The sequence below is a fragment of the Myodes glareolus genome, chromosome X, assembly GCF_982192425.1.
Source record: "Myodes glareolus chromosome X, mMyoGla1.1, whole genome shotgun sequence".
Taxonomy (NCBI): Eukaryota; Metazoa; Chordata; class Mammalia; order Rodentia; family Cricetidae; genus Myodes; species Myodes glareolus.
This window is the reverse complement of record NC_142053.1, coordinates 106,755,628-106,767,513: the sequence shown is the minus strand read 5'-3', so window position 1 is coordinate 106,767,513 and position 11,886 is coordinate 106,755,628.

Here is an 11,886-nt window from a genome sequence, read left to right as displayed (position 1 = left end):
ATTCTGCATTGAAACCATCTGGTCCTGGCCTTTTTTTGGTAGGGAGATTTTTAATAAAAGTTTCTAATTAGGGACGACTGACGTGTCTGTTTAGATTGTTCACCTGGTCTTGGTTAATCTTTGGTATATGGTACTTATCTAAAAAAAATGTACATTTCTTGTACATTTTCCAACTTTGTGGCATATAAATTTTCGTAGTAAGATCTAATGATTCTCTGAATCTCCTCTGCATCTGTAGTTATGTCCACCTTTTCATTTCTTTTTTTTTTTTTTTTTTTTTTATAGTAAATTTTATTAAATTATAAAAGTTTCCAATTCCGCCCCCCCTCCCAACACCCTCCCACTCCCCCCACTCCCCCCCTCCTTCCCCTCCGTCCCCCAGGGCAGTCAGGGTTTCCTGCCCTGTGGGAAGCTCCAGCTCCCTCCCCCTCCCTCCAGGTCCAGGAAGGCTAGCATCCAAACAGACTGGATCCCCAAAATCCAGCATATGCAGAGGAAACAGGTCCCAGTGTCATAGTCAATGGCTTTTCAGAAAGACCCCGGGCCAGCCACAGTCAGAGAATCCGGCCAAATTCCGAGAATCTGTCTAGATCACGTCCTCGTTCAGTCCCAGTCCGGCTGGCCCTGGTAAACTCTCATCAGATCCGTTCCCTTGTATCAGTGGGTGATAGCATCCCTCGCAGTACTGATTTCGTTTTTCATGTTCCTCCTCCTTCCGCTCCCCCTCCGGACCTCGGGGGGCTCAATCCGGTCCTCCAATGTGGGCCTCCGACTGCATAGCCATCCTTCGCCAGAGGAAGGATCTATGGTGATAAGCAAAATATGCATCAGTATGGTCATGGGCCACGGCCGATTCAGGCACCCTCTCCTCTGTCCAGAGAGCAATCTGGGGGATTTCTCCTTGGACCTGGGATCCCATATATAATCAAGTCTCCTGTAAACCCTAAAATGGCTCCCTTAGTTGAAATATATTGTTCCCTGATCCCATATTCATCCTACCTCCCTCCCCCCCCCCATCCCCGGCCACCAAGCTTTCCCCGTTCCTCCCCTACTCCCTTCTCTCTAGTCCTCTCCCCCTCCATCGACCCTCCCACCCCCCCATGCACCCGAGGTTACCTGGGACTCATGTATATTTCCTACCTCCTGGTGGATAGCTAAATAATCTTCATCAGGTTCATCTTCTTATTTAGCTTCACTAGGATCACGAATAATAGGCTCAAAGACCTTTAATTATGGTTAGAATCCACTTATGAGTGAATACATACCGTGTTCCTCTTTTTGGGTCTGGCTTACCTCACTCAGTAAAGCGTTTTCTATTTCCATCCATTTGCATGCAAAATTCAAGATGTCATTGTTTTTTACCGCCGAGTAAAACTCTAATGTATATATGTTCCACACCTTTTTTAACCATTCTTCTATTGAGGGGCACCTAGGTTGTTTCCATGATCTGGCTATTACAAATAGTGCAGCTATGAACATAGTTGAACAAATGCTTTTGTAGTATGTTAGGGAATCTTTAGGGTATATTCCCAAGAGTGGTATTGCTGGGTCCTGAGGGAGGTTGACTCCCAGTTTCCTGAGAAACCGCCACACTGATTTCCACAGTGGCTGCACGAGTTTGCACTCCCACCAACAATGGATGAGTGTTCCCCTCACCCCACATCCTCTCCAGCATAGGCTATCGTTGGTGTTTTTGACTTTAGCTATTCTGACAGGTGTAAGATGGTATCTCAAAGTGGTTTTGATTTGCATTTCCCTGATCGCTAGGGAGGTTGAGCATGACCTTAAGTGTCTTCTGGCCATTCGAAGTTCATCTGTTGTGAATTCTCTGTTAAGTTCAGTACCCCATTTTTTAATTGGGTTAATTAGAGTTTTAGTGCCTAGTTTCTTGAGTTCTTTGTATATTTTGGAGATCAGACCTTTGTCTGATGAGGGGTTGGTGAAGATCTTCTCCCAGTCAGAAGGCAGCCTTTTTGTCCTACTGACAGTGTCCTTTGCTTTACAGAAGCTTCCCAGTTTCAGTAGATCCCATTTATTCATTGTTTCTCTTATTGTCTGTGCTGCTGGGGTCCTACTTAGGAAGAGGCCTCCTGTGCCTAAATCTTGTAGACTACTTCCCACTTTCTCTTCTATCAGGTTCAAAGTGGACGAATTAATGTTGATGTCTTTAATCCATTTGGACTTGATTTTTGTGCATGGTGATAGATATGGATCTACTTTCATTTTTTTACAGGTTGACATCCAGTTATGCCAGCACCATTTGTTAAAGATGCTTTCCTTCTTCCATTGTATACCTTTAGCTCCCTTGTCGAAAATTAGGTGTTCATAAGTTTGTGGGTTAATATCTGGGTCTTCTATTCGATTCCATAAGTCGACTTCTCTGTTCTTATGCCAATACCAAGCTGTTTTCAATACTGTAGCTCTATAATAGAGTTTGAAGTCAGGGATGGTAATGCCTCCAGAAGTTCTTTTATTGTATAAGATTGTTTTGGCTATCCTGGGTTTTTTGTTTTGCCCCACCTTTTCATTTCTAATCTTATTAATTTGCATGTTCTCTCTCTGCCGTTTGATTAATTTGGATAGGGGTTTGTCGATCTTGTTGATTTTCTCCAAGAACCAGCTTTTTGATTCATTGATTCTTTGGATTGTTTTCACTGTTTCTATTTTGTTGATTTCAGCCCTCAGTTTGATTATTTCCAGTCTTCTACTCTTCCTGGGTGAATCAGCTTTTTTTTTTCTGGAGCTTTCAAGTGTGCTGTTAAGTCTCCAATGTGTGCTTTCTCTGTTTTCTTTAATTGGGCACTTAGTGCTATGAACTTTCCTCTTAGCACTGCTTTCATAGTGTCCCATAGGTTTGAGTATGTTGTGTCTTTATTTTCATTAAATTCAAGGAAGACTTTAATTTCTTTCTTTATTTCTTCCTTGACCCAGGGGTGATTCAGTAGTTGACTGTTCAAGTTCCATGAATTCGTTGGCTTCCTGGGGGTAGCACTGTTGTTGAATTCTAACTTTAATCCATGGTGGTCTGACAAGAAACAGATGGTTACTAATATTTTTTTGTATCTGTGAAAGTTTGCTTTGTTACCCAGTATGTGGTCAATTTTTGAGAAGGTTCCATGAGCTGCAGAGAAGAAGATATATTCTTTCCTATTTGGGTGGAACGTTCTATAGATGTCTGTTAAGACCATTTGATTCAATACCTCCAATAATTCTCTTATTTCTCTGTTAGGTTTCTGTCTGATTGACCTGTCCATTGGTGAGAGAAGAGTGTTGAAGTCTCCTACTATTAGTGTGTGTGGTTTGATGACTGCCTTGAGTTCTCGAAGTGTTTCTTTTACATAAGTAGGAGGCTTTATATTAGGGGCGTAGATATTCAGGATTGAGACTTCCTCCTGATGAATTGCTCCAGTTATGAGTATAAAATGTCTGTCTCCATCTCTTCTGATTGATTTTAGTTTGAAGTCAATTTTGTTGGAAATTAGAATGGCCACACCTGCTTGTTTCTTAGGTCCGTTTGCTTGAAAAACCTTTTCCCAACCCTTTACTCTGAGTAGATGTCTGTCTCTGTGGTTGAGGTGTGTTTCTTGTAAACAGCAGAATGTTGGATCCTGTTTTCGTATCCACTCTCTTCGTCTGTGCCTTTTTATAGGTGAATTGAGTCCATTAATATTAAGTTATATTAATGACCAGTGGTTGTAGATTCCGGTTATTATTAATTTTTGTTTATTTGTTTAATAGAGTTTGTATGTGTCCCTTTTTTGAGTTAAGCTCATGAAGGGTCGCTAGATATCTGAGTTCTTGTAGGTAATGTTGGCAATGTTGGATTCCTTGGGTTGCGATTTTCCTTCTGTTACTTTCAGTAAGGCTGGGTTTGTGGCTACTAATTGTTTAAATTTGTTCTTATCTTGGAACATTTTGTTTTCTCCATTGATAGTGAACGATAGCTTGGCTGGGTGTAGTAGTCTGGGTTTGCATCCATGGTCTCTTAGTTTCTGCAGTACCTCTATCCAGGATCTTCTGGCTTTCATGGTTTCCATAGAGAAGTCCGGTATAAGTCTGATAGGTTTACCTTTATAAGTTACTTGCCCTTTTTCCTTTGCAGCTCTTAATATTCTTTCTTTAATCTGTATGTTTTGCGTTTTGATTATTATATGGCGAGGGGATGTTTTTTTTTTTTTTTTTTGATCAAGTCTATTCGGTCTTCTGTATTCTTTTTGAACCTTCATAGGAATATCATTCTTTATGTTGGGAAAGTTTTCTTCTATAATTTTGTTGAATATATTTTCTGGTCCTTTGATCTGCAGTTCTTCTCCTTCTTCTATCCCTTTTATTCTTAGATTTGGTTTTTTTGTTGTGTCCCAGATTTCTTGAATGTTTTGTGATGAGAATTTATTGCATTTGCTGTTTTCTTTGATCAGAGCATTTATTTTCTCTATGGTATCTTCAGACTCTGAGATTCGTTCTTCCATTTCATGTATCCTATTGGTTACGCTTGATTCTGTAATCTCTGTTCGTTTACCTAGATTTTCCATATCCAGCCGGCCCTCGTTTTGTGTTTTCTTCATTGACTCCATTTCAGTTTTCAATTCTTGAACTGTTTCCATTACCTGTTTGATTGTTTTTTTTTTGGTTTCCCAGTGAATCATTCATGGATTTACTCATTTCTTCGAACTTTTTGTTATATTTCTCATCCATTTCCTTACTCATTTCTTCAATCTTTTTGTTGTACTTCTCACCCAGTTCTTTAAGGGAGTTATTCATATCTTGTTTAAGGGACTCTATTGCTTTCATAATGGCATTTTTTCCACTTCTTCTGAATTAAGAGGTTCAAGACCTTCTATTGTAGGGTCATTGGTATCTGGTGTTTTCATGTTGTTTTTTTAGATTGTTGGAGGAGTTCTTGCCTTGGCATCTGCCCATCTCTTCCTTCAAATGCTCTCTATTGGATCTTCTGGTACCAGGTCAGGTTCCCTTGTAGGGCAGGGACTTCACTGACAGAAGGTCTACCTTTCCTCAGGCAGCCTATTGAAACACAGGCACTCCCTCCTGCCGGGTTGCACTCACAGCCCAGGCCCAGCGTGCAAGGGAGCAGCTCTGGGGAGATCTTGTGGCTCCAGAGGGAAGGGGGGAAGAGAGGAAGGTGTGCCTGGATAAAGACTGGGACAGGTTTCAGGAGAGCTCTGCAGGGAGGAGCCTCCTCTGCCTGGTGACCAGAAAGTCGTGGGGGGCAGGGAAAGTCTGAATTCCTCCTAGCCAGAGCCCTCGGGACAGGAGAAAACTCACCCCTCCTTCAATGGATGTCTGCTAGAAGATCACTGTATCTTGCTGGCCAGGAGTGTGGCTGAGCTGAGACAAAGCTTGCCTGTCCTCAGGCAGGCCCTCAAAGCAAAGGAAATGCCCCTGCCAGCCTGAGCCCACAGTCCAGGCCCAGCGTGCAAGGGAGCAGCTCTGGGGAGATCTTGTGGCCCCAGAGGGGAGGGGGGAAGAGAGGAAGGTGTACCTGGATAAAGGCTAGGACAGGATTCGGGAGAGCTCCGCAGGGAGGGCCCGCCTCTGCCTGGTGACCAGAAAGTCGAGAGGGGTGGGGAAAGTTTGAATTCCTCCTAGCCAAAGCCCTCGGGACAGGAGAAAACTCACCCCTCCTCCAATGGATGTCTGCTAGAAGATCACTGTCTCTTGCTGTCCAGGAGTGTGGCTGAGCTGAGACAGAGCTTACCTGTCCTCAGGCAGGCTCTCAAAGCAAAGGAACTGCCCCTGCTGGCCTGAGCCCATAGCCCAGGCCCAGCGTGCAAGGGAGCAGCTATCTTATTGAGAATTTTTGCATTGATGTTCATGAATGAGATTGGTCTGTAATTCTCTTTCTGGTTAATACTTTGTGTAATTTTGGTTTCAGGGTGACTGTAACTTCATAAAAGGTGTTAGGCAATGACTGTTCTGTTTCTATTTTGTGAAACACATTAGGAAGTGTAGGTGTTAACTCTACTTTGAGGTTCTGATAGAATTCTGCATTGAAACCATCTGGTTCAGGGCTTTTTGCGGTAGGGAGGTTTCTGATGAGAGCTTCTATTTCCTAATGAATTACAGGTCTATTTAAACAGTTCACCTGGTCTTGACTTAATTTTGGTATATGGTACTTATCTAAAAATGTGTCCATTTCTTCCACATTTTCCAATTTTGTGGTATACAGACTTTTGTAGTAAGAGCTAATGATTCTCTAAATTTCTTCTTTGTCTGTGGTTACATGATGCCGCAGGGTGATCATTAATGAAAAGTCCCCAGACTATCTTAATACAAAATATACAGCTTTAATAAACAGAAGTAAGACTTACCCCAGCTTACAACAGAATCCACACGATTCATCTGGACGCAGGAGCCAGGTGAGAGAGAGCTAGCACAAGTGCACTCACCAGGTTTATAGGTAAACTTTAGCCTAAGAGTGACACGCCCCACGAACAGAATGTGATTGGCTGAACTCCCCTACCATCTCCCCCTTTTTTCTAAAATAAGACAGAACCAAACCAAATACAACTATATACAATAGAAGCAAATAATAAACATAAAGTTACTAACAATAAACAATATTAAGCAAGAAATATATAACAAAAGTTTAACTAAACATTCTATTTCAGGGAGTCTAAATAATGTAGATGGTAACTACAACTATCTTATCTTCAACTCCATCAAGGATCTGAGAAGAGAAATAATTTTACTCAATCTGTGTCTTAATTCTTTGTAGACATATTTTATAACCTAAATAATTAACAGAATCTCCTCTCTGAATTTTTTCAGGAGGAATTTGCAATCCCCATTTAGGTAATACTATTTTTACTTCTTCAAACAGCCCTTCTAAGGTATTTTTGTTTTGATCAGATATTAAGATGTCATCCATATAGTGGTATATTATGGACTTAGGAAATTGTTTGCATATAATTTTCAATGGTTGGCTTACAAAATATTGGCACAGGGTGGGAGAGTTTGACATTCCCTGTGGAAACCACTGGTACCTCCACAGTCTGGTCCACTGGTACCTCCTTGCAGGCTGAGAGTTATTATAAGCAGGCACTGTGAAGGCAAACTTTTCTCTATCTTTTTCGTGTAAAGGTATAGTGAAAAAACAATCTTTCAGATTGATAACTATAAGAGGCCATCCCTTTCGCAACAGGCAGGGCAGAGGAATTCCAGATTGCAGAGGGCCCATTGGTTGAATAACCTTGTTGATAGCTCTAAGATCTGTCACCATTCTCCATTTACCAGATTTTTTTTCTTAACAACAAATACAGAAGAATTCCAAGGGCTGGTAGATCCTTCTGTATGTCGAGCATCTAATTGCTCTTGTAGCAGCTGTTCTAAAGCCTGTAACTTTTCCTCAGCTAAAGGCCATTGTTTAGTCCATATTGGTTTCTCAGTCAACCATTTTAGAGGCATGGCTGTTGGTACCTCTGAAGGGTCATCAATTGTGTTGTGTTCTTGTATAGCTCTAATGGCCGGTGTCCACCATATGTAATACCTTGTAATATTTTCCTCAGAACTATAGACTCTAGAAGCAGCAGGAATGTTAATTTGGGTATTCCATTGCTGCAATAGGTCACGGCCCCATAAATTTACTGCAATATTGGCTACATATGGTCTTAGTTTTCCTATTTGTCCGTGTGAACCTATACAATTGACCCATCTTGTGCTTTGTCTTACTCGAGATAGGGTTCCAATTCCTAAGAACTGAATATCTACCTCCTGAAGAGTCCAATGCAGATGCCAGGATTCTGGAGTAATGATACTTACATCCGCCCCTGTGTCCAGTAAGCTGGTAATAAATTTACACACTCCTAGCTTTGGTCTTTGTTCATTTATAGAAGTCTGCCAGAATACACGTTTACTTTGTCCTATCAGATTTCTTGATTCATTCATCACATTTAACTCACCCTTCAGTTTGTTATTGCTTTTAACAGCAGGCATGGGGCATTCCAATTTCCCTGAAGAGGCATGTTCTCTGCAGTGATCGGAAATGACTGGACCACATTTGCCATGAGGGCCTGCTCGAGGCCCTTCATTGCATTTCCCGATGGTAACGGGTTGCCCTGTTTATCTCTTGTTGACATATACTCATTCGTCCAATGCCTGCCCTTTCCACATCTCCTACATAAACCTGAAGACTGAGTCCTCCTATTCCTGATATTCCTAGAAGAGGCATATTCCTGGAATTCCATTGTCTGCAGTCCCTTTTTATGTGTTCCATTTTGCCACAATGAAAGCATTTTGTAATCTGATGTCTCCTTTTACCTTTGGAAATTGCTTCTTGTACCCATGTTTCATTGCCATAACCAAATGTATCAGCATTCATTGTATGTAATACCCATTCATCCAAAGGCACTGATCTGATCTTTAAAGGCCCCAGGATCCTTTTGCATTCTACGTTGGCATTTTCATAAACCAAAGACTCAATTACTATATTTCTTGCTTCTGGATCAGGTATCCCTATTTGTACAGCCTTAGTTAGTCTTTGTAAGAAGTCACTAAAGGAATCCCTCTGACCCTGTTTTACCCTGATATATGATTCTACTCTTTGACCTGAGTCTTGTACCCTGTCCCAGGCCCTTAGAGGTGCTGTGGCACATATGGATAAAATGTTTGGATCATAAAGATCTTGTTCCTGAGGATCAGAGTAAAGTCCTTCCCCTAGAATTTGATCTAGAGAAAGCTCAATTCCTTTCGCTGATTCTTGTTGTTGTGAAGGTCTGGCGTCTTGCTTGAATAGGCATTTGAAATGCCATAAAGGTCCATTCTCCAAGACTGCTGACGTTAATTGATTCCAATCTTGAGAAATTGCCCTGATGATGAGAGCCCAGGATTTTCACATCTCTCTAACAAAGGATGAATGTAGTCCGTAATTCACAATTGCTTGTTTAAATTCTTTTAGATCACTCATATGTATAGGCTCCCATGAATGTTCTTTAATGACCTTAGGGTTTTTGGAGCCAGTTATCTTTTCTGATGTTATTACTGGAAAGGCAGGTATCACTCTGTGTAGACTCAGAATTTTTGGAGGTAAATGTTGCCTTTCTACTTCTTGCTCCTGTTCATCAGAGTCTATGATGTCCTCATCTTATTAAATCTGCTCACCATTGCCTTCTGTAAGTCCTGAATCTCCTGTCCAGTATTATGCTCCAAAGCCTTCATTAACGATTCTAAGGCATGGAGCTTGTCCATCAGAAACGCCATTTCCTCCCTGGACACTATCACCTTCATTGATAATTCTAAGGCATGGAGCTTGTCCATTAGAGATACCATATCCTCCTTGCACATAATCCTCATGGCATGTACTATGCCTTCTTGTATGGAAATTCTGTCAATTAATCTATCATACTCTTTTGATAAAGTCCGATTTTCACATTCAATGGTTTTAATCCTCTCAGCTAATGTTTCAACACTTACAGTCATGGACTGGAGGTTATGAGTCATTTCTGCTGTTCCCTCTTCCAGGGCTCTGAAGCTCCCTTCTAAAGACTGTATCTTCTTGATATTTTGGTCAGTTGACCGGTTCATATCAGACAAATATCTTGTCTCCTCCTTGAGAACTCCAAACTCTTTTTTGAGGAGGTTGGTGTCAGTCTGAATTGTCCATAAGGTTTTAATCTCTGCCCTCAGCATTGTGGATTCAATCTGTAAGGACTGCATCATCCTTATAAAATAGCCAAACACCAGAAAAATGACAAGCCCCAGAAATACCCAAGTAAGAGGAATATCAGAGACATCCTTCAGAATATCCTCCATAGTGCAATTAAAAAAAAGCCATTGAACTTTTGGATAGTAATATTTTCTGACATTTTCAATCAGAAGAAATCGTACTTGTATGTATGTATGTATGTATGTATGTATGTATGTATGTATGTATTTTCAACCGAAAAGAAAAATCTTACCTGTAATAACTGTTGCCTGCCAGTAGGTGGCAGGGGCGAACCTCAATCCACATGGCAATGGAGTCAAACCAGTAAGCAAACTCTAAAATATATACACTTTAATCCAGAGGTGAAATTCACAGATCGTGGTCACCTGCCCAGGCGGGGAAGTCACTGCCCCAGGTGGGTAGCAGAAGCCAAGAAATCCCCTCCCCAGTCTGCCCGAGGTCAGGGCCAGTTGGGAGCCAGTAGTGGTATGCGACTCTGGGATCTAGCACGCAGGTTTTTTTTTGGGTTATATCAGTAAAATATGTATTTAATGAATAATTAGCAGTAAGGAAATAAACTGTAAAAATTTGATAATGAAATATGTGACAAAAAATGAGCAAAAGATTTGAGCATACACTTCAGCAAATAAGTACATGAAAAGGGACCGAGTGTCTTCAGTTCTTTGGGAAATTTACATTAAAAAACAATGAGATACTAGTTCACATCGGCTAGGCTGGTCAACAATAAATGACTGGCCATAATTGAAGTATGCTGAGCAAACAGAACTCCCTTTTATTGCAGGTAGGCATGCAAATAGCAACTACTTGAGAGGAAAAATATATATAGTGGCTTTATTTGTAATCCCCTTGCAAAGAGGAAATGCAAAAGAGTCACTTATCTTCTTGTCACACATTCACTCCCTTCCAAACTTTGGTTCACTAGGCAACTTCTAATGATAAACATCTTACACATAAAGGCCAGTCAGAGTTTTGAATTTCAAAAAAATATCAGATTTTCAAACCCTGAGGATTAGTGATAATATGCACAGAAGCATACATCCGTTCTTTTTTTTTGAAAGTAATTTTATTAAATTATAAAAGTTTCCATTTCCGCCCCTCTTCCCAACACCCTCCCACTCCCCCCACTCCCTCTCCTCCTCCCTCTTCGTCCCTTAGGGCAGTCAGGGTTTCCTGCCCTGTGGGAAGTTCAAGTTCCTCCCCCTTCCCTCCAGGTCCAGGAAGGTGAGTATCCAAACATTCTGGATCCCCAAAATCCAGTATATGCAGAGGAAACAAGTCCCAGTGTCATAGTCAATGGCTTTTCAGAAAGACTTCGGGCCAGCCACATTCAGAGAATCCGGCCAAATTCCGAGAATCTGGTTAGATCACGACCTCGTTCAGACCCATTCCAACTGGCTTTGGTAAACTCTCATTGTATCCGTCCCCTTGTATCAGTGGGTGATAGCATCCCTCGGAGTCCTTATTTCCTTTTTCATTTTCTTTGTCCTTCTGCTCCTCATTTGGACCTTGGGGGACTCAGTCCGGTGCTCCAATGTGGGTCTCCGTCTGTATCGCCATCCTGTATCGCGATCCTTCGCCAGATGAAGGATCTATGGTGATAAGCAAAATATTCATCAGTATGGTTATGGGCCAAGGCCGGTTCAGGCACCCTCTCCTCTGTCAAGAGAACAATCTGGGGATCTCTCCTTGGACCTGGGATTCCATATATAATCAAGTCTGCTGTAAACCCTAAAATGACTCCCTTAGTTGAAATATATTCTTCCCTGATCCCATATTCATCCTTCCTCCCTCACCCCCATCACGGTCAACCGAGCTTTCACCGTTCCTCCCCTACTCCCTTCTCTTTAACCCTCTCCCCTTCCAACAACCCCCCCCACAAATGCACCCGAGGTTACCTGGGATTCTTATCTATTTCCTACCTCCTGGCGGGGAGCTAAATAATCTTCATCAGGTTCATCTTCTTATTTAGCTTCTCTAGGATCACGAATAATAGGCTCAAAGACCTTTAATTATGGTTAGAATCCACATATGAGTGAATACATGCCGTGTTCCTCTCTTTGGGTCTGGCTTACCTCACTCAGTAAAGCATTTTCTATTTCCATCCATTTGCATGCAAAATTCAAGATGTCATTATTTTTTACCGCTGAGTAAAACTCTAATGTGTATATGCTCCACACCTTTTTTAACCATTCTTCTATTGAGGG